We start from the raw sequence: 20,166 nt of genomic DNA on the forward strand, positions 1-20,166 counted from the left end.
CATGCACCAAGAGAACAACAGACTAACTTGTATGATCTGAACTGCATTGAAAAGTTCTTTCTAAAATACTTGCTTCACTAGCAAATGTATGTTACTAAATATTACTAAATAAAAATACTGTATATTATTCACAAAAATAAACAATGAATTTATAAATTTATATAATAATACATTTTAAATATTTTTAATTTAAATTTTGTCTTTGAATTCAAAGTTGTTGAATTTTAAAATATTTTTAAAAACATTTTCATCTTTGAATTCAATGTTGTTTCACTTTTCCCCACTGGAACCTCCAAAATCTGTGTCCCAGTTCCCAGAGAAAGTTCATCACTCATTTTTTGGAAGAGGGGTTGAGTTATTTTTGATGGATCACTTGAATGAAAATAAACTCTCCTACCCCATCTTATGAAAACTACGCTTAGACACTGAATGAAAGATAAATCATATCACAACCAGATATGTACTTAGACAAAATTATTAATTCATTTTGCTACATGCTTTGTTGCCACACAACATCTCCCTCTCCTCCCACTGCCACCTCTTCTTCTGGACAAAGTAATAAAACAAATAATTCCACTCCTTCTGGAAAAGGATACATGAGAAAATAGCATGTCAGTTAGCTGTCCTTTGGATTAATTCATTAATCCTGTGACTTCCCAGGCCAAAATTTATTTCATTGACTACCATTCCTCTATAAGAATGGAAGCTTCATTGACCCATACCTAATACCATATACCAAGATAAGGTTGAAAGAAGTTCATAATTTAGATATAAAGAGTGATATTATAAGCAAATTAGAAGAACAAAGGATAATCTACCTCTTTAATTTGTGGAGAAGGAAGGAATTTGTGGCCAAAGAAGAACTGGACTTCATTATTGAACACAAAATAGATAATTTTGATTATATTAAGTTAAAAAGTTTTTGTACAAACAAAACCAATGCAGACAAAATTAGAAGGGAAGCAATAAACTAAGCAAACATTTTTATATTCAAAGATTCTGATAAAGGCCTCATTTCTAAAATATGCAGAGAACTGACTCAAATAGGTAAGAATTCAAGCCATTTTCCAATTGATAGTCAAAGAATATGAACAGTCAATTTTCAGATGAAGAAATTAAAACTATTTCTAATCATATGAAAGGTGCTCTAAATCACTATTGATCAGAGAAATGCAAATTAAGACAACTCTGAGGTACATATTACCTGATTAGCTAAAATGACAGGAAAAGACAAAGCCGAATGTTGGAGGGATATGGGAAAACTGGGATACTAATACATTGTTGATGGAATTGTGAAGTGATCCAACTATTCTACAGAGCAATTTGGAACTATGCCCAAAGGGCTATCAAACTGTGCATACCCTTTGATCCAGCAGTGTTTCTTCTGGGCTTATATCCCAAAGAAATCTTAAAGGAGGGAAAGGGACCCACGTGTGCAAAAATGTTTATGGCAACCTTTTTGTAGTGGCAAGAAATTGGAAACTGAGTGGATGCCCATCAGTTGGGGAGTGACTAAATGAGTTATGGTATATGAAATGTTATAGAATATTATTGTTCTGTAAGAAACTATCAGCAGGATGATTTCAAAAAGGCCTGGAGAGACTTTACAGAAACTGTAAATTGATGCTAATTGAAATGAACAGAACCAAAAGGACATTGTACACAGCAACAAGAAGATTATGTGATGATCAATTCTGATGGACATGGTTCTTCTCAACAATGAGATAATTCAGGCCAGTTCCAGTAATCCTGTGATGATGAAAGCCATCTATACTCAAGAGACGGGATGTGGGAAATAAGTGTGGATCACAACATAGCATTTTCACTCTTTTTGTTATTGTTTGTTTACATATTATTTTCTTATTTTTTTCTTTTTCTTTCTTGGGCAGCAAGATAATTGTATAAATATGTATGCATATACTGGATTTAACATATATTTTTTACCATGTTTAACATATATTGGATTACATGTCATCTAGGGGAGGGGTTAGGGAAAGGGAGGAAATTGGAACACAAGGTTAATAATAATAATTATAAGGGTTAATGTTGAAAAATTATTCATGTCTGTGTTTTGAAAATAAAGGGTTTTAATTTTAAAAATTAAATTAAAAAAATGGAAGCTTTATGATATGAGGATCACTGATATTTCTTAACTATGGAGATCTAATGATAACTAAGGATGAGTTACTTTAGATGAAGTAGATACTGAACAATGACGGATATATTTCTGGAAATAAAGAACTTTCCTTTTATTTTTTACTGGTAAGAAGAACTCAATAACTGGAAAAGATAGAAATTAGGTTCAAAATAAAAAATTCTTAAGGAAGAAGTCAATAAAACTAAAAAGTAAGAAATTTAGATTGAACAAGTATCACCTTAAAAGAATAAATTCTTTACATGAGATATTGAACGATTTGTAATGCAATAATACCAAGGTATAATTTAAATGATATATATATATAAATGTATATATTATATATTATTTAAACTAAAATTGTTCACTTTGAACAAAGTGAATAAGCAACATGATTGGAAGAATATATGAGACCTCTGCAAATCAAGGACATTATGGTTAGTTAGGCTATAAGGAGATAATTATTGAATTTTAGGTATGTCAGAAAAATAATGGAAAAATCAGTATGCCACTTTTAAGTCAAGGAAAATTTGCTTAAGAAATATTAAAAGGTGGCAGCAAAGAATTTATTCCAGAGAATCTATAAAATACTGATGGACTGAAGTTCAAAATTTAATTTCTTTAAAAGTTGTTTGACAGTTGAAAAATGATGAGGGCTTAAACTAGGTTACTATTCCTATTCTTGGAGAGAAGAAGATAAACATGAAAGTTGTTAAGGGGGTATAATTTTTATTTATTTATTTATTTATTTTGACCATGGATTGGATTTGCATATATCAGTTAAGAGCCAAGGAAGAACTAAGATTATAATTCTTTGTGACTAGGAACATAGCACTGTCATCAATAGAAATAAAGAAATTAAAAAGAGGTAGGGGGAGGGAAGAATTCACTTCTGTTTTGTGGCATCAACATTAAATGTGTAGAGGAAATCCAGTTGAGAAGATTAAATTGATTCTGTATGATTGTTTATTGATTCTAATGACAAATTTTAAAAAATAAAAATTGTGGAAAAAACATGAGAATTACAATGTTAAAAATTAAATACTGCAAGGAAGTAAGGAAAAAGCTTTTTACAACCAAAATAAATTAATCAGATTAGAGCAGGATTACTTCTCATTTAAATTAGAATAATAAATTAGAACCAAAAACAAGGAGTTTAGTTGATAATTCAAAATGACATCTCTTTTTGTTTATTAATTTTGTGCATGTGTAAGGCAATTGGGGTTAGGTAACTTGCTCAGGATCACACAGCTAGGAAATCTTAAGAGTAAAGGCAGATAAGGTCCTTCTGACTTCAGGACCAGTGCTCTATCCATTGTGCCATCTAGTTGTCCCACTCAAAATGACATCTTATAGAAGTGAATTGAACCATAACTGCAAATAGCTGTACTTTCACTAGTCATACATTTAAGCAGAGGGGAAGAGATATTTGATAGGAGGAAAAAGAAAAAGAAGGAGGGAAAGAAGAAGAGAAGGAAAAAAAATGGGCTTCATTTGATATTTTTGACATTTAATATCAGGCTCGAAAGTAAATTTATGTCAGTTCAACTCAACCTGAGCTCAGAGCCCTACCTGAAATCTGGACTATGTCCAAGGATTTTTATAGAATAATTTATTTTAATGAGAACCAAAACTTGGCCTCATTTCTTGGTCGCTAGCTCGAATCCTTGCCACTTCCATTCAGCTTTCATTCCAACTCTTCTTCATTTCAACTTTCCAAGCTTAAAATTATGACTCCACTAGAAGAGCCATGGTATCACTGAAAGGTAAGCTTTAACTTTCCTTGCCCAGAAACAAGCCTGCAACTCACTTCCCAGCTACCACCAATCCTGGCAACCAATAAGTGCCTCTATAAATGTTAGCTATTATTATTACTCTTTACCCCTGCCTGGCTTCCTTTAAAATACCATTCCCTTTCCAACTTTGCTTTATATTTACTAGAATATAAGTTCCCTCAAAACAGGGACTATCTTATTTGCTCAGTACTTAGCACAGTGCCCAGCACACAGTAAGCACATAATCTTTCTATGTATGTATGTATGTATGTATGTATGTATGTATGTATGTTATCTATCTATCTATCTACCTACCTACCTACCTATCTATCTCAAAAGGTAACTATTTCTGAGCAAAACACCTAATGCTTTTCTCATTAAGAGGGGAGGAGTAACTAGGTATCTCTTGGGGAAACACCTCAGAAAAGTAGGATACTGGTCCACAAAGGATATAAGGTAACAAATAATTCTGATAATCCTAATACTTCATTATAAAAGGAAGAACAAGGAAGTAAGCTTTGGGGTTTAAAGAGAAAAAATGGTTATGGTCTAGAAAATCCATTTGGAGAATATATCATACACTAAGAGCTAAATTTAATAAAATACTGTCATGCCGCAATCAAGGCCCAATCTGTCTTGATATACTTGGTATACCTATATGAGTATAACTGGAATATGTGAAATGCCAATCATTTGGCCAAACCCATCTTATGATGTAAAACAAAATCAAAAGATTCTATGACTGCACCCTCACAACAGAAATGGTCCTAGAGAGGACTTGTTCATTTTAGTTGTGTCCAACTCCTCATGATCCTGCAGACCACATGGTTCACTGGATTTCCTTCATAAAGATACACCATTTTCTTTTCTAGTAGATTAAAGCCAACAAAAGTTAAGTGTCTTCCTGACTCTAGATCCAGTAATCTATTCACTAAGCCACTTGCTGCCTCCAATCAAGACTGAATAAAGGAGGTAAGTCATCATTTCTTCCCTTTAGTATATTTTTCTAATGCCTTACATTCAGCCACTCTTTCTCCTTGTTTCTTTATTCTTTCTTGTTTTATACACAACCAAATTTATGCTACAAAAGCAAATAAGGTCACCACTGTTTCCTATCTCTATACATAAAAGAATGACAATTAGCTTTGTTTTCTAGTACTGTTTATTATTTTCAATTTTAATACTGTATTTTTAAAGTAATGACCTAGATCAAAGATACAAGTAACTATTTTAATTCTGGGGAAAGAATTCAAATCATGTTATCTACATCTCTAAAATACAAGAAAAGTGTTAGGAAAGATTAAGTAGAAATAAGCTAGAAAAGATCAAAATAGAACTGACATTGTTAAGGAAAATAAAGGAACAGTCTACTGGAAGAGCTCTAATTTAAAAGTCAAATCTCATTTTCTATCAGCTCTTTAATGCAATAAAACATTTTGCTTCTTCAGTTGACAGATTTATCATCAAGATTTTAATAAAAACCATTATTTTAAAAAGTTAGTCTTCAAAGAACTTATAATTCACTAAGGAGAAACTATATGAACACAATGTATATAAATACAAAACATACAAGATAAATACACTAAGTGTATTGGTCATGATGAAGGAAAAAGCATCTAAAGGGAACCAGAAAGACTTCTTTAAAAGTAAGTATTTGAACTATTCTTTATAGGAAAGTAAGGATGCTAAGAGTCAGAAGAGAGAACACAGTATATTTAAAGTAGAGGGAACAGCCTGCACAGCACATGTATGAAAGATAGCATATTACATACAAAAACAAACAAGAAAGTCAGTTTTGCATGGACAATAGAGTTTGAAAAGGAATAAGGGACAATAAATTTGAGGAAGTGGGTTGAAAAAATGACTATGAAACATTTTAAACAACTGAGTGTTAAGTATTTTATTCTAGGAGTAATAACAAGATGATAATTTGATACATCAGAACCAAAGAGATCACCAAATGAAATAGGGCAGAGAGAGAAAAAAAAGGGAGCACAGAATATGGCCTTATAGGACACCCACTTTCAGCAGGTATGATCTAAATGAAGATCTAGCAAAGGAGACTGAAGAGGAGAAGTCACATAAATTGGAGGAGAACAAGGAAAAAGTAGTGCCACAAAAAATTTGGAGAAAATAGTATCAAGGAAGGAAAGGTGATCAGCAAAGTCAAAGGCTGCATAGGAGTTAAGAGGGATGAAGACAGATAAAAAGTCACTATATAAATCAAGCTATTCTCCAATTGATAAATGGTCAAAGGATATAAATAGGCAATTCTCAGATGAAGAAATTGAAACTATTTCTAATCATATGAAAAGATGCTCCAAGTCATTATTAATCAGAGAAATGCAAATTAAGACAACCCTGAAATACCACTACACCTGTCAGATTGGCTAGAATGACAGGGAAAAATAACGCGGAATGTTGGAGGGGATGTGGGAAAACAGGGACACTGATACATTGTTGGTGTAGTTGTGAATACATCCAACCATTCTGGAGAGCAATTTGGAACTATACTCAAAAAGTTATCAAATTGTGCAAGCCCTCTGATCCAACTGTGTTACTACTGGGCTTATATCCCAAAGAGATCTTAAAGAAGGGTAAGAAACCTGTATGTGCAAGAATGTTTGTGGCAGCCCTCTTTGTAGTGGCCAGAAACTGGAAACTGAGTAGATGCCCATCAATTGGAGAATAGCTGAATAAATTGTGGTATATGAATATTATGGGATATTATTGTTCAATAAGAAATGACCAACAGGATGATTTCAGAAAGGCCTGGAGAGACTTACATGAACTGATGCTGAGTGAAATGAGCAGGGCCAGGAGATCGTTATATACTCCAACAACAATACTATATGAGGATCAATTCTGATGGACCTGGCCATCTTCAGCAATGAGATGAACCAAATCAGTTCCAATAGAGCAGTAATGAACTGAACCAGCTACACCCAGTGAAAGAACTCTGGGAGATGACTAAGAACCATTACATAGAATTCCCAATCCCTCTATTTTTGTCCACCTGCATTTTTGATTTCCTTCACAGGCTACTTGTACACTATTTCAGAGTACAATTCTTTTTGTACAGCAAAATAACTGTTTGGACATGTATACATATATTGTATTTAATTTATACTTTAACATATTTAACATGTATTGGTCAACCTGTCATCTAGGGGAGGGGGTGGGGGAGAAGGACGGGAAAAAAAGGGAACAAAAGGTTGGCAATTGTCAATGCTGTAAAATTACCCATGCATATATAACTTGTAAATAAAAAGCTATTTAAAAAAAAGTCACTATAATGTGGCAACCAAGCGATAGTTAAATGTGAAGTTAGCAGTTTCAGTTAAATGATGAGATTGGAAGCTATCTCTCAGAAGCTACACTTGAACCCAGGATCATATTATTTCTTAGCACAGTCTTCTAGCTATTATACTATTCATTGTCTCCTTATCTTCTACACCAGGGCTTTTAAAAAATTTTCCTCTTGTGACCTTTTTTAGCCTGAGAAATTTTTATATGATGCTGTATATACATATAAAAAGGTATTGTAAATCAAACATTTACTGATAATAAATCATAATTTCACAACCCCCACATTCACTTATGAAACTCCATAGGGGGTCATGACCCCCAGTTTAAGAAGCTTTGTTATATAGCATCTCACATTTCCAGATGGTCATCAGTCTAGTACTAACTAGGTCTAACTCTGCTCAGATTCAGTTAAAAACTAACATGGAGTGTGTTACAGCACTATTTTTTTTTTTTCAATCAGCTCAGATTTTGACTCACTGGAACCCCCTTCAGGTTTTAAGCTGTAACTCTATGTCCTTGCTTATAATAGGTTTACCAAAAATCTTGGATATCCCCCAGGAAAAGAATACAGGGTTATCTTCATACCATATCTTCTTCCTCTTGATAACAAATCAGAATGGAAAGCACTGAATGGAGACTTGCTATGAAACAATGCTGGGAGACAGAAATGGGAGGAGATGGAGAATGGTAGTATGATAGAAAAATTCGTGTTCAAAATGAACAAATATTAACTATATTAACTCCAATTTATAAAGGTTCTAACCTTTATAATCTGTTATTTACTTACTTAACTTTTGAATTATTTGAATTACCTACATGGCACAAATTAGTAGCATTTATTAGACAACAGATATAAATACACTTTATACAAAAGGTACTGTTATTACATAACAGTATTATTAAAGTGTTTATAAAAAATAAAAAGCATTATTAAATAGAAGCAAAACTCAAATAACTATAGAGTCTGAACTACCCCCAAAGATATTGAAATGAATTGGTCATTATATCAATAAACAATAATGCTTCCTAAGTCAAGTAAGTCAAGTATTCCCCTAAGTCAACTTGGGGGAAAAGCAAATAGAAAACAGAGATGGACTAGAGAAGGATTACAATTATTAGAGCCAAGGAAAAACACTGTTATCCAAGAATCTGAAAAAAATCTTTTGTTGTTGTGTTCTTTACACAACAACTGTTGTGACCCCAACTGAGGTATTCTTGGCAGAGATATTGGGTGGTTTGCCATTTCCTTTTCTAGTTCATTTTACAGATGAGGAAACTAAGGCAAACTTGGTTAAATTACTTGCCCAAGGTCACATAGCTAGTAAATATATGAGGCTAGATTTGAACTCACAAAGGGGAATATTCCTGATTCTAGGAAGAGCAGTCTATCCATTGTGCCACTTAGCTATCCCAAAGAAATTTCAATAATCACCTAATCTAATATGGTAAAAGGAGTCTAAGGGCAATTATACATATCCTCTATATTTAAAAAAAATCACTTGTGATCATAATATATAATCCTTGTGTATATACATAAATATATATATACACACACACATATGCATATACTCCCACTCAAACTGTAGATTTTTTTGGTAGATATTTAATTTTATAATGATTGATAATCTGAGTAATATGAAATGATACTGATCATTCAACAATTCTGCTATTTTATATTTCATTTCAAGACTAAAGTCATAAAAAACTGATTTAAATTTATTTCACAAGGAAAAACAGCAAAAATTCATAAAGATGAAAATGTGTTTGCAGAATATTTATAAACGTGAACAAAGAAATTACGTTTCTTATTCTCATAGTAATATAGATTTCCAGTGATATTGAAAAAGCAGATCCAAATTTAAAGAATAGAAGGTAATTTCTTTCATCTGTTTCTCAGGACTGTAGTTTTTAGTGGTCCAATTAAATCACAAGAGAAGCAACAATTTGATATGAACATTTACTTGAATAAATTGGAATTTAACAATGTAGGAGCTAGAACGTGTTGAGTGTCTATAGTTTATTTTCAGACAGAAGGTTTAAATTTATTGGAAGCTGATCTCTGCAGTGACTGACCAACACTGCCCTACATTCCCTGCAATCCTTATGACAGACAGACTGCTTGCCTCACATTAATTCACTTCACACCACTTCTATCGATCCACAGCCGGTTCCCTAGTCTCTTTGCACACATTGCCTGTCTGGTTCTCTACATCCACATCAGCACATACACACAAAGGCCAGAGAAAGATAACCTTTTGCTTTCCATTAAAGACACAGTATCCATTTTTTCCATCAGTAGTAATATCAGAAGTATAAAATATACTAGTACAGATGTTCCCTGATTTAAAAAAAAAAATCTTCCAAGAAATTTAATAATGATTATTCATTCTATAAAGATTTTTATTGCAATACAGTTAAAAACAAAGTTAACTTCTCCAAGACCACAAAGAAATTAAGGAAATTAAAGGTACATACAAAAACATCAGTAAAATACACTATCAAAAATACAAGTGCATTTATAATACTTAAATGTTTCTAAACTCTTTGATCTTTTTTTCAGAAAAGCACATAAATTATCTTTTCCTCACTGCATTCTTGATTAAAAAGAAATGCACAACCTCTCTTCTTATGCAAAATGCATTTATAGATATTGCTGAAAGTAATCTACATTCACCCTCTTAGTCCAGGAACTCCTGAAAGGGAACATAAGGAACAGGAATAAGGTTGGAAAGTGCACCATAGCCATAAAAAATTAATATGAAAGTACAGCATAGCTTTATTCTTCCTCCAAAACACCTTGAAAATGATCCGTGGCAAAAAATCACATCTAATACTTTTAATTCGTAGTGTGCACTTTACACAATTTTGTTTGATTTGCAGGCAATCAGCTGACTCAACACCAATTTTGGTTTCAGAAAGCACAAATAAACAAAGATATATTGTTCAGTCGACAAAGTGTTGTGAAATGAAGGCAAATCTATCTTGACACCAACTCTAATTCATTTACTGTACTCAAGTGTAAACTTAGAATTATAACCTTCAACTAAGTTAGAAATCTGGTATGACTCACAACAGAACAAAGGAGGTTTCCCTTTTAGATACAAATATATCCTGGAAATTCTTCATAGAATTTTATTAGTGTTCAGGTTGCACAGACAGATTATAGTGTCAAGAGAGTATAAATACAGTATCTTTGGTGTATGTGAAATAAAGATTTTATATTTGAAAAATGCAAAAATTGTCTGAATGTTGAATGAAACACAACAACAAAAACTTTACAACATAAGTAATTCATCTTGTCAATAGTTGAATTTTCTACTAAACATTTCATCATAAATTCTGAACGAATTTTTCATTGTGGATGTACAAACCTTTTATTTATTAAGTGATTTGTTATTGTTCACAATAGTCACAGTTCAACTTATTCAATTTATTCCACAAACTCTCTGCACTTATATGGGTATAGAGCTGTGTGAGTGTGTGTATTTACAAATATGTATGTGTATATGTATGTCATATGCAAATATATACATATTTTCCCTTAAAAGTATACACCACAAAATATTGTTTATCAATTATGCAAAAAATACACATTGAGGCAAAACAACAATCATAAGAGACAGTAAGTTGCAAAATATCAAGGTTATAATTATAAGGATAATAAGCAGACTACCCTCAGAAGAATGAAAACTGATCTGATTCAAGCACTATCTTAGATCATCAACAACTATCCCATAGGTGTCTTCAGTAATAAAACAAAGTTACAAGATCTCAAGACAGCAGTCTAGGAAATTGGTTAGTGTATTAATGATGTTATTGCAAAATGATGTGAGGTGTGGCAACATTTTATTAAATACACATAGAAAATCTGGCTTACGGAGAATTGTCAGAAATATTTCCTCCCTGAGCTCATTCTTTCTCCACTCCATTCCAAACACTCCTTAGCCTTCTGCCATTCCCATTTTTATCCTCTTAATCATTTAGGTTCTCTTAGATATTATCCTTAATAATATCTTTGAAATATGCTCCCTCCTAACACTTCCATAACCCTGGTGAAGGCACTCATCACCTCATGCCTGGTAGTTGGTCTTCCTGAATCAATTCTTTCCCTACTCTAGTTCATCTTCCATTCAGAATATCCTTCCATTTTTCATCCTAAAAAGCAGGTCTGACCATATCATACTGTATTCATAAAACTCCTGTAGCTCTTTGTTTACCTCCAGGATAAAATACAAATTTTTCTATTTGATATTCAAAATTCTTCATAACTTGGCTCCATCCTATTTTTCCAATCTTCTTATATCTTATACTTCCTCCCCTCTATCCCCCCACATAAACTTTGTGATTTAGTGACAAATCCCTCTTTGGTATCCCTTAGACAAAACTGAATCCATCTTTGGACTCCAGTCATTTTCACTGGCTATTCCCCACGACTTACTCCTTTTCTCTCTGTCTCCTAGAATCCCTGGCTTCCTTTAAATCCCAGATATATTCCTACTTATATAAGAAAAGTCTATTCTCCAAGATAATACGAGTAATAAGCAACAAATCAAAATTTGAACCCAGATTCTGTGACCCCATATACAGCATTCCTTCCATGGCATCATACTATATTACTTGCAGTCCATTTATCTCTTATCTTGCATGACTCATCTATTAGTCCCTAGTTTCTCTAAACAGAATATACAAACGTGTCATAGGCTTTCCTCTATCTACACACATATTTTGTAGGTACCAGAACAGTATTTGGGCTAATCATGCTCCAGGATGAAACTTCCCTCTATCTATAATGTTTTTTCAACAAAATCTAAACACCCTGCACAAAGGTATAATGTCTCTAGTCCCAAGTTCTCATGCCTTACTAATGAGATCTTTGTTGTGATTTTAAGCTGAGTTTATGCAATAGCAAACTTTTCTGTGAAGAGCTATTTCTGGTAATCATTTTTATTGCATAAAGGATGTGCTTAATAATGGTGGGTTAAATTTTTTCTGTGTTCTATCCCAAGGTCTATTTTAATAAAGGCATAATATGATATTGAAGAATGTACAAATACAGATATGTATGTTTCTTAATGCTACTATTCAGAGGGATGGCTTAAGTCTTTCAGATCTAGTCTTTCAAAAACTTGTGTTCAAGTGCACATTTTACTTTTTGTTTATTTTTCCTCTGACATTAAACATTAAACAATTATAACTGTATTATCAGTGTCTTATTAGAATTCAGCATTATTTTTGTTTTAATTTTCCATTATAGATTTAGATGTCCCATTTAATACATGTAAATTTAATAAGGATACCTTTTAAAAAGTGTTTTATATGGAAATAATATAGTTTTAAATAATATAATTTCCCTATCTCTCCTGACATCATGATATTTTTTCTTTTTTCTTCTACCAGCATGACTGCAACTATATTTTAGTATTTTTTTGAAATAACTTAATTCATAGTAACAGGTGGCTAGGTGACACAGTGGACAGAATGTCAAGACTAGAGTATTCTTATGAGCTGATCAATTGTGATAGACAAAGGTCTTCACAGCAATGCACTAATACAAGACAACTTCTAATAGACTTGGAAAATGCCAGAGAGGGAACTGTGAAGATTGAATGTGGATCAAAATATAGTATTTTCAATGTTTTTGTTTGTTTGCTTGCTTTTTCTTTCTTGTGCTTTTTTCCTGCATCAAATTGGTTGTTGTCTTGGGGAGGGGGGAAGGTAAGGGAGAGAGAAAAAAATTTGGACAACAAAATCTTACAAAAATGAATGCTGAAAATTATTTTTACATATATTTAGAAAATAAATATATTATTGAGAGAGAAAAAAGAAAATGAGTAAATGAGTTGGAGAAGAAAATGAAAAACCACTTCAGTACCTTTGTCAATTAATTCCAATATAGTCAAGAAGAATCAGACAAAACCAAACAACAACTAAACAACAATACATAGTAAAATCTTCAATCATATGTCTTTGTTTTTTGGATTGGGAATAGGGATAGTCAGTGAATAGATCTTTATTTTTAATTTACATAGGGAATTCTTAATTTAAGAAAGCCCTTATACAAAGTAGGCAGGCACCATCTCTCCAACCTCTGGTCTTAGAAACTGTTTAGAGGACAGAAAGATTACATGCTTTTCCCAGGATAACAGAGCCAGGATATGTCAGGGATGGGACTTGAATCCAGTAGTTCTTAATTTCAAAGACAGAATTCTATCTTCCATCTTGGTCCTTATTCTCCACTGCTTTTTTTCTATTCTGCTACAGCTCCATGTCTTACTGAGAGACTTAAAAACTATCTTTTTTGCTTACCCATAGAAATACATCCCCAGCTCCCTCTGTCTCTTAGTTTTCCTCTTCCCTTCTGTACACATAATGTTAAAAGCTCTGGAAGGTAACTTCTAGCGTACTGGGAAAACTCTTAAAGGATTCATGGGAGGACATGGATAAGTGTTGTAGAGGATGAAAAGATAATAGGTGCACCACTAGAAGAAATCAATGATATCTACTGAAGGTTATGACACATTCAGAATCCTCCATAATATGGAGTTTTATCGTTCAGTTTAACTGAACATTCTTCTCCCTCAGTTTTTCAGTTTAAAGTCCTTCTGATCAGATTATCAAGTCTACAGATAAATCCAGTCTTACTGAGATGCATGCTGCTCCTATCCACGAACCTCCTATTCATAATATATTATTTTCACAATCTGGAAAATTGAATTCCTGTTCTTCATGTAATCTGTGTGAATTTCTCAAAGTCATTTTGGCCTCAGTTAATTAACTCTAAAATGAGATTTGGGTAGATACATATGGTCTTTACTAACCAAAGTTCCCTTTAAATGTTAAATTTTCTCTTCATTTCAATCTTCCATTAGGAAAATTATACCTCTTATGTACTCCTGAATCTTTCAATCTTCTTCAAAGAATTTCATAGATTCTGAATGTTTTCATAGCTCAAGATCCCTTAAAGTTTAAAAACAAACAACCAAGATGGCTGCCATAAGGCAGCTCGCTTAGCTCCCACATACCACACACCAGAAATTCCCACCAGACAATATATCCAAAAAGAAAACTATAATAAATCACCTCTGCCACTTCAGTACTGAATGAATCAGAAGCCTACATATAATAGGAAAAGGAATTGATAGCAAAGCCAGGACCAGACCGGACCAGACCAGACAAATAAAACCAAGCAATATAATAGTACCAATAACAGGCCAGACGGTTCCAAGAAGATTCTGTGTGTCTGAATGAAAAAACAGAAGGTCAAATAAGACCTTTCTGTTTTCTGTACAACAGAATCCCCAGATTCAGAGATCTCTGAAGCCCCTGAGAATGCCAATGATTACTGTGGTACACAGCATCACTTAGACCAGGACAATCCAAAGCACCAGATCCTCAGAGGTCTTTAGTACTCTCTTCTGAGTTACCACATGGGAAAATGAAGATTCACAGAAGGTGTAGATCATTGCTAGAACTCAGGACATCCAAAGCAAGACAAAGCAGTGCTAACCATGAAGCAGAGGACTGCAAAGTGGCTGTATAGCACTTCATTATTTTTGAAAGAGACTAGTATCTAGCTCGGGCCAGTTTTGCTCTCCCATAATTAAGGCAAAGACCACGGTCAGTAAATTGTCTAGTGTGGGAAAAAGCTAAGATAAGTAAGTAGCTGTAGGACTTTCCACAGCTATAGCTATACCCTCAGCCACCTTCTGTTCCCTTGCCTCAGCCTCATCCCCTTCTACAGCCTGTGATATAGTCTACAAATCTGCAATAAAATAAAATTTAAAAAGACTTCCAAAAAAACTGTATTGCAAAAGATAGGAAAGAAACAAAATGGCAAGAGTAAGAAAGTGGAGGAAGGTAAGACGACAGAGACTTGTGACTCTGGGTTTGGACTAGGCCACAGCCATGCCATTTTTTGACGTTTAAAGCCGGCTGAGCCTCAATGTTGACAAATGGATGACCATTATGAGTACTGAACAACCTTACAAAATGCCAGCCCGATGCCATGCTTTAGAGAAGGAATTCATTGAGTGTGCCTATGGAATTGGTATAACTTGAGCCAAGAAAGAATGCAGACTGGAATATGAGGATTTCATTGAATGTTTGCATAGGCAGAAAATGATAGAACGTTTGGGAACAGTCATGAAGCAGAAAGAGAAGCTAATGAAAAAAGTGAAGTATACTCCTCCATCTCACTACTCAGGCAAGGAAGAGCCAAAGTCTTGATTGGTGGCTTCACATAGCTTCACTCTATGTGATGGGATGAAAGTATACCCTTTTTTTACTGAAAATGTATATTTATTAAAACAGATATTTTCCAAATCAAAATTTATTCCAAATAAATTCCAAAAGTCAAAAATCAGAGTGTAGAAGCTATCCCATTTTCCCCTGCCTCTAGTTCTCTCTGTACTTTGTCATTGAGACAACCACACCAGACAAGTTGGTAGCAGTGGTTCACACTCTAATATATGATTTGTGATTCTGCCTGCATCTGAAAATAAGCATTTTGGAAAGGAAACATTTACCAGTGTTTAAAAAAAAAAGCAGAGAAGTAGATGGCAAAGAATTTGTGGTGGAAGCAACACTGAACCAACAAGTAGTCTGGAAAGAAATTGGAGGAAAAGTGAGTTAGGCAAGAATTAACAGAAACATTTCTGAATTCCCAGAACACTGGTAAAGAAAAGTCTTTATTCCATAGTTAGTCAGATGATGGCAAATCAAAGAAACCCAAATCTGGGGATAAGTCTTAGGGGTTGTACATAGAGTCTTGATCCAGAGCAAATCAGTAGCGTTCTACACAACAGTGGAGCCAAACTTATGTTTCTCATGAAGTGGAAAGATCTCTGAAGTGGAAACGCTGACAGTGTTGGCCAAAGAAGCAATCATGAAATATCTCTCAATTCCATTCTTTGATTTGTTAGTAGTATGAGGCACCATTTCTGAATTTAATGAAAACTGAGCTGGATAAATTGTAAATGGTTTTTGCTTTCATTTGAGCTAATCTTTGTAATCAATAACCCTAATAACTGAATGAGTAAATAAAAGTTTTCTGCATTTACTTAACATTTATCACAGAAGAGAACATCTGATACTTTGAAATTATTAACTTTCTCCACATTAAAGAAAAATTTTATAATAGTGGTTAGTATCTTCTGTAGTTACTATTCTGAATTCTCACAAATGTTTTAGTTCCTGTGATTAGATGTCTGAGAAAATGTATCTAGATAGAATTTTGACATTTACTTGAAACCCAACTAATTAATAAAAATGATTTAACACCTTAAAAAAAAGAACTTCCTGGAATAGAAAAGCATAGATGGGTTATAATCTTACAAGATTGAAGGGAGTACCCCCGATTTAATAAGTGATATGAAGTACTTAAAATAGGAATAGCTATGTAGTAGGAATTAAAGCTAAAAAGATGAAATAATGTTCAAGGAATTACAATCCAGCAAAAAGAAAATATAGGTAAACATTTAAATTCCAGTGGTTCCCTTTTGCATCCAGGATCAAATATAATATTTATTTGGCATTTAAAGTCTTGCTCCCCTTCCTATTTTTCTAGGCTGCTTATACCTTATCCCTCTGTTCTCAATGATCCAATGCTACCAGCTTCATTTCTCATATTAGAGATGCTATGTCCCTATTCCAAATACTTTCACTAGCTACCCTCCCATGACTGAATGCTTTTCTTCTTCAACTCCATCTTTTGCTTTTCCTGGCTTGCTACAATGTCTAGCTAAGATCCAACATTCTACAAGAAGCCCTTCCTAATATCCCTTAATCTTACTATATTCCTTCTATTGATTCTCTCTCCAATTTATCCTTCATAAATCTAATATATACATGGTTATTTGCATGTTGTCTTCCCCATTATATTATAGGTTCCTTAAAAGTAGTAACTACCCACAAACTCTAGGCTTGTACTCCAGCAGACTTACTTGGTATTTTCCTAAGACACTCACTTCATCTAATGTAAAGAGCTGAAACTGAATCAGACAAGAGAGCACTTAAGGCTACCTATTTGATGGGAGACAATGGCTCTATTAGCATATATTTAAATGATGGCTCTCCTTACCATTGGTGCTTGCTGAATGTTTGATAGTAAGATAATTGCAGGCAAGAATTGGAGGGCAGAGGGAGAAAAGTGAGAGGCACTTAGCAGCAGGATGAGGAGTAGAGAGGCTGGAGACTCAGGACTCCAGAATCCAGGATACACCTTTGGCAAGCCTCATGGCTTGCCTGCTTCCTTCACTTCTCCCCCTAAAGACCAAGGACTTTGATTTTATCCTGACTGTGGCTGACCCTAAAGCCCTCCAGGGAGTTAGCTCATACTTTACAATCTAACCCTGGTTCAAGTCATGCTTTACTTCACTGTCTAACCACCATGTCAATACATATAAATCTTCTCCCTTTCCCCTATTTTCTAATTCTGGAACCACAATCAAATCAGTTCTGATACTGTTTCAAAAAAGGGTATATTAATCTAGTCTGCTATGGCTCTATTCTTTATCCCTGTAATTTTCCAAACAAACAAACAAACAAAAATATGCCTCCCTCAACCTCACTCTCCTACACATGTTGATCCCACTATTAGAATGTAAGTGCCTTGAGAGTAGCTACTAGTCTACTTTTGTATTTATACTCACAGAATTTGGCACAGAGCAAGTTCTTAAGAAATAATTTTTTATTGATTTATTCATTCACTCATCCATATAGAAAAGAAGTCAGACTTCCGGCCAAGATGGCGGAGAGGAAATACACTTCTGTGTAACCTCCGTGTTTTTCTCTCACTATTCATTTCATTTCATGCCTCTGAATTAATGCTCGACTGAAAAAAAACCATACAATTACTTACCAAGAGAAACCATCCTTGAGACTCGTCAAGAAAGGTCTGTTTTTGCGCGAGGGCGGGACGGTATTTGGAAGCAGTCTGCGGGCAGCAGCAGCTGCAACCAGAGCACAGATAGCAGCTCAGAACCGGGTAGAGCGGAGAGGGGGTGGGGCGCGATCGCAGCCGTCTCTGCGGGGAGAGCTTTGCTACAGGAGCAAGTCAGCAGCCCAGCAGAGAAGCTAAAAACACCGGGGGTGAAGAATACAACCCCAAACAGCTGGAGTCTCTCGGGACCTGGCCGCCCCTCCCCCACAGTGTCTCAGCCCGCTCGGATCTCAGCGCGCAGGCGCCATAGCACAGTAGGACCCGTGCCTCACGAATACCCTGCCCCTCCCCCAAAGAAAGCAGCCTCCATTCAAGGGGTTTTTTTCCTTCTGTTTCTTTGATAGTTTGTCTTTGATAAATAGACAGAATGAGCAAGAAACTGAAAAAGAATTTAACCCTGGACAGCTTTTATACAGATAAAGAGCAGACTCCAAACCCTGAGGAGAGTAAAAACAAACAGTCCCCAGGTGAATCCCCGAAGGAGGAGACCTTATGTCCCTCAGCACAGATGAATCTCATGGAGGAAATTAAAAAGGCTCTCACAAGAGAGCTAGAAGAAAAATGGGAAAAGGAGAGGGAGGCTCTGCAAAAGGAGAGGGAGGCTCTGCAAAAGGAGAGGGAGGCTTGGCAAAAGAGCCTGGAGAAGGCAGTTAAAGAGAGAGTGGATAAAGAAACCAAATCCTTGAAAAATAGGATTGGTGAACTGGAAAACAAAATTGGCGAAATGGAAAAAAATTCCACAGAACAAAAGAACTCAATTGGACAATTAGAAAAAGATCTTAAAAAAGTGAGTGAAGAAAATACCTCACTGAAAATCAGGGTCGAACAATTGGAATTGAATGACTCGAGGAGACAAGAAGAATCAGTCAAGCAAATCCAAAAAAATCAAACAATGGAAAAGGATGTGAAATACCTTCTGGGGAAGACAACAGACCTGGAAAACAGATCCAGGAGAGACAACCTGAGAATCATCGGACTTCCAGAAAAGTATGATGAAAAAAAGAGCCTGGACACTATCTTCCAGGAAATTATCAAAGAGAACTGCCCAGAAGTCATAGAAACAGAAGGTAAAATAGACATTGAAAGAATTCATCGATCCCCTACTGAAAGGGATCCTAAAATCAAAACACCAAGGAATATAGTGGCCAAATGCCAGAACCCTCAGGCAAAGGAAAAAATACTGCAAGCGGCTAGAAAAACCCAATTCAAGTATCAAGGAGCCACAATAAGGATCACCCAGGATCTGGCAGCATCCACATTAAAGGATCGAAGGGCCTGGAATATGATATTCCAAAAGGCTAAGGAACTTGGTATGCAACCAAAAATAACTTACCCAGCGAGATTGAGCATCTTTTTCCAGGGAAGAAGATGGACATTCAACGAAATAAGCGAATTTCATCTATTTCTGATGAAAAAGCCAGAACTTAACAAAAAATTTGATCTACAAGCACAGAACTCAAGAGAAATCTAAAAAGGTAAAGATTAATCTTGGGAACTATATTTCGGCTGTAAAGATGTATAAAGAATACATGTATACCTTGTTCTAGAAACTAGATGTGGAAAGGACATTGTACTAGAAAAAAGGGAAAGTGGGGGTACTAAATTTCATGAAGAGGCAAAGAAAACCTAGTATATCTGAGAGAAAGAATGGAGAGGGATGAAAATAGTGAGTATTTTACTGCTTTCAGAATTGGCATTAAGAGAAGAATTTTAGACATATTCAATCTATGGTGAAACTTCTCCCACCTCATTGAAAAGTGAGAAGGGAAAAGTGAAAAAGGAAGGAATAAGCTAAGTGGAAGGGAATACTGTAACTGGGAGGGAAAGGGGCAAGTTGGGGGGGGAACTCTAAAGGGGAGGGATACTGAAAAAGGGAGGGCTGTGAGAAGCAAGGGGAGCTCACAAGCTTAATACTGGGAAAGGGGGTAAGGGAGTAAGAAGGGAGAAAAGCATAAACCGGGGTTAACAAGATGGCAAGTAATACAGAATTGGTCATTTTAACCATAAAT

At 34.7% G+C, this 20,166-nt stretch overlaps 1 protein-coding gene and 1 pseudogene across 1 annotated transcript in view; one reads left to right on the forward strand and one right to left on the reverse strand.

Moving 5' to 3' along the window:
- WDR7 (WD repeat domain 7) overlaps positions 1-20,166 on the reverse strand; it is a 500,592-nt gene that overhangs the window by 304,918 nt on the left and 175,508 nt on the right. The window lies entirely within an intron of this gene.
- Positions 15,124-15,444, forward strand: LOC127543479 (NADH dehydrogenase [ubiquinone] iron-sulfur protein 5-like; annotated as a pseudogene).

This window comes from Antechinus flavipes, chromosome 1, assembly GCF_016432865.1.
Source record: "Antechinus flavipes isolate AdamAnt ecotype Samford, QLD, Australia chromosome 1, AdamAnt_v2, whole genome shotgun sequence".
NCBI classification, from domain to species: Eukaryota; Metazoa; Chordata; class Mammalia; order Dasyuromorphia; family Dasyuridae; genus Antechinus; species Antechinus flavipes.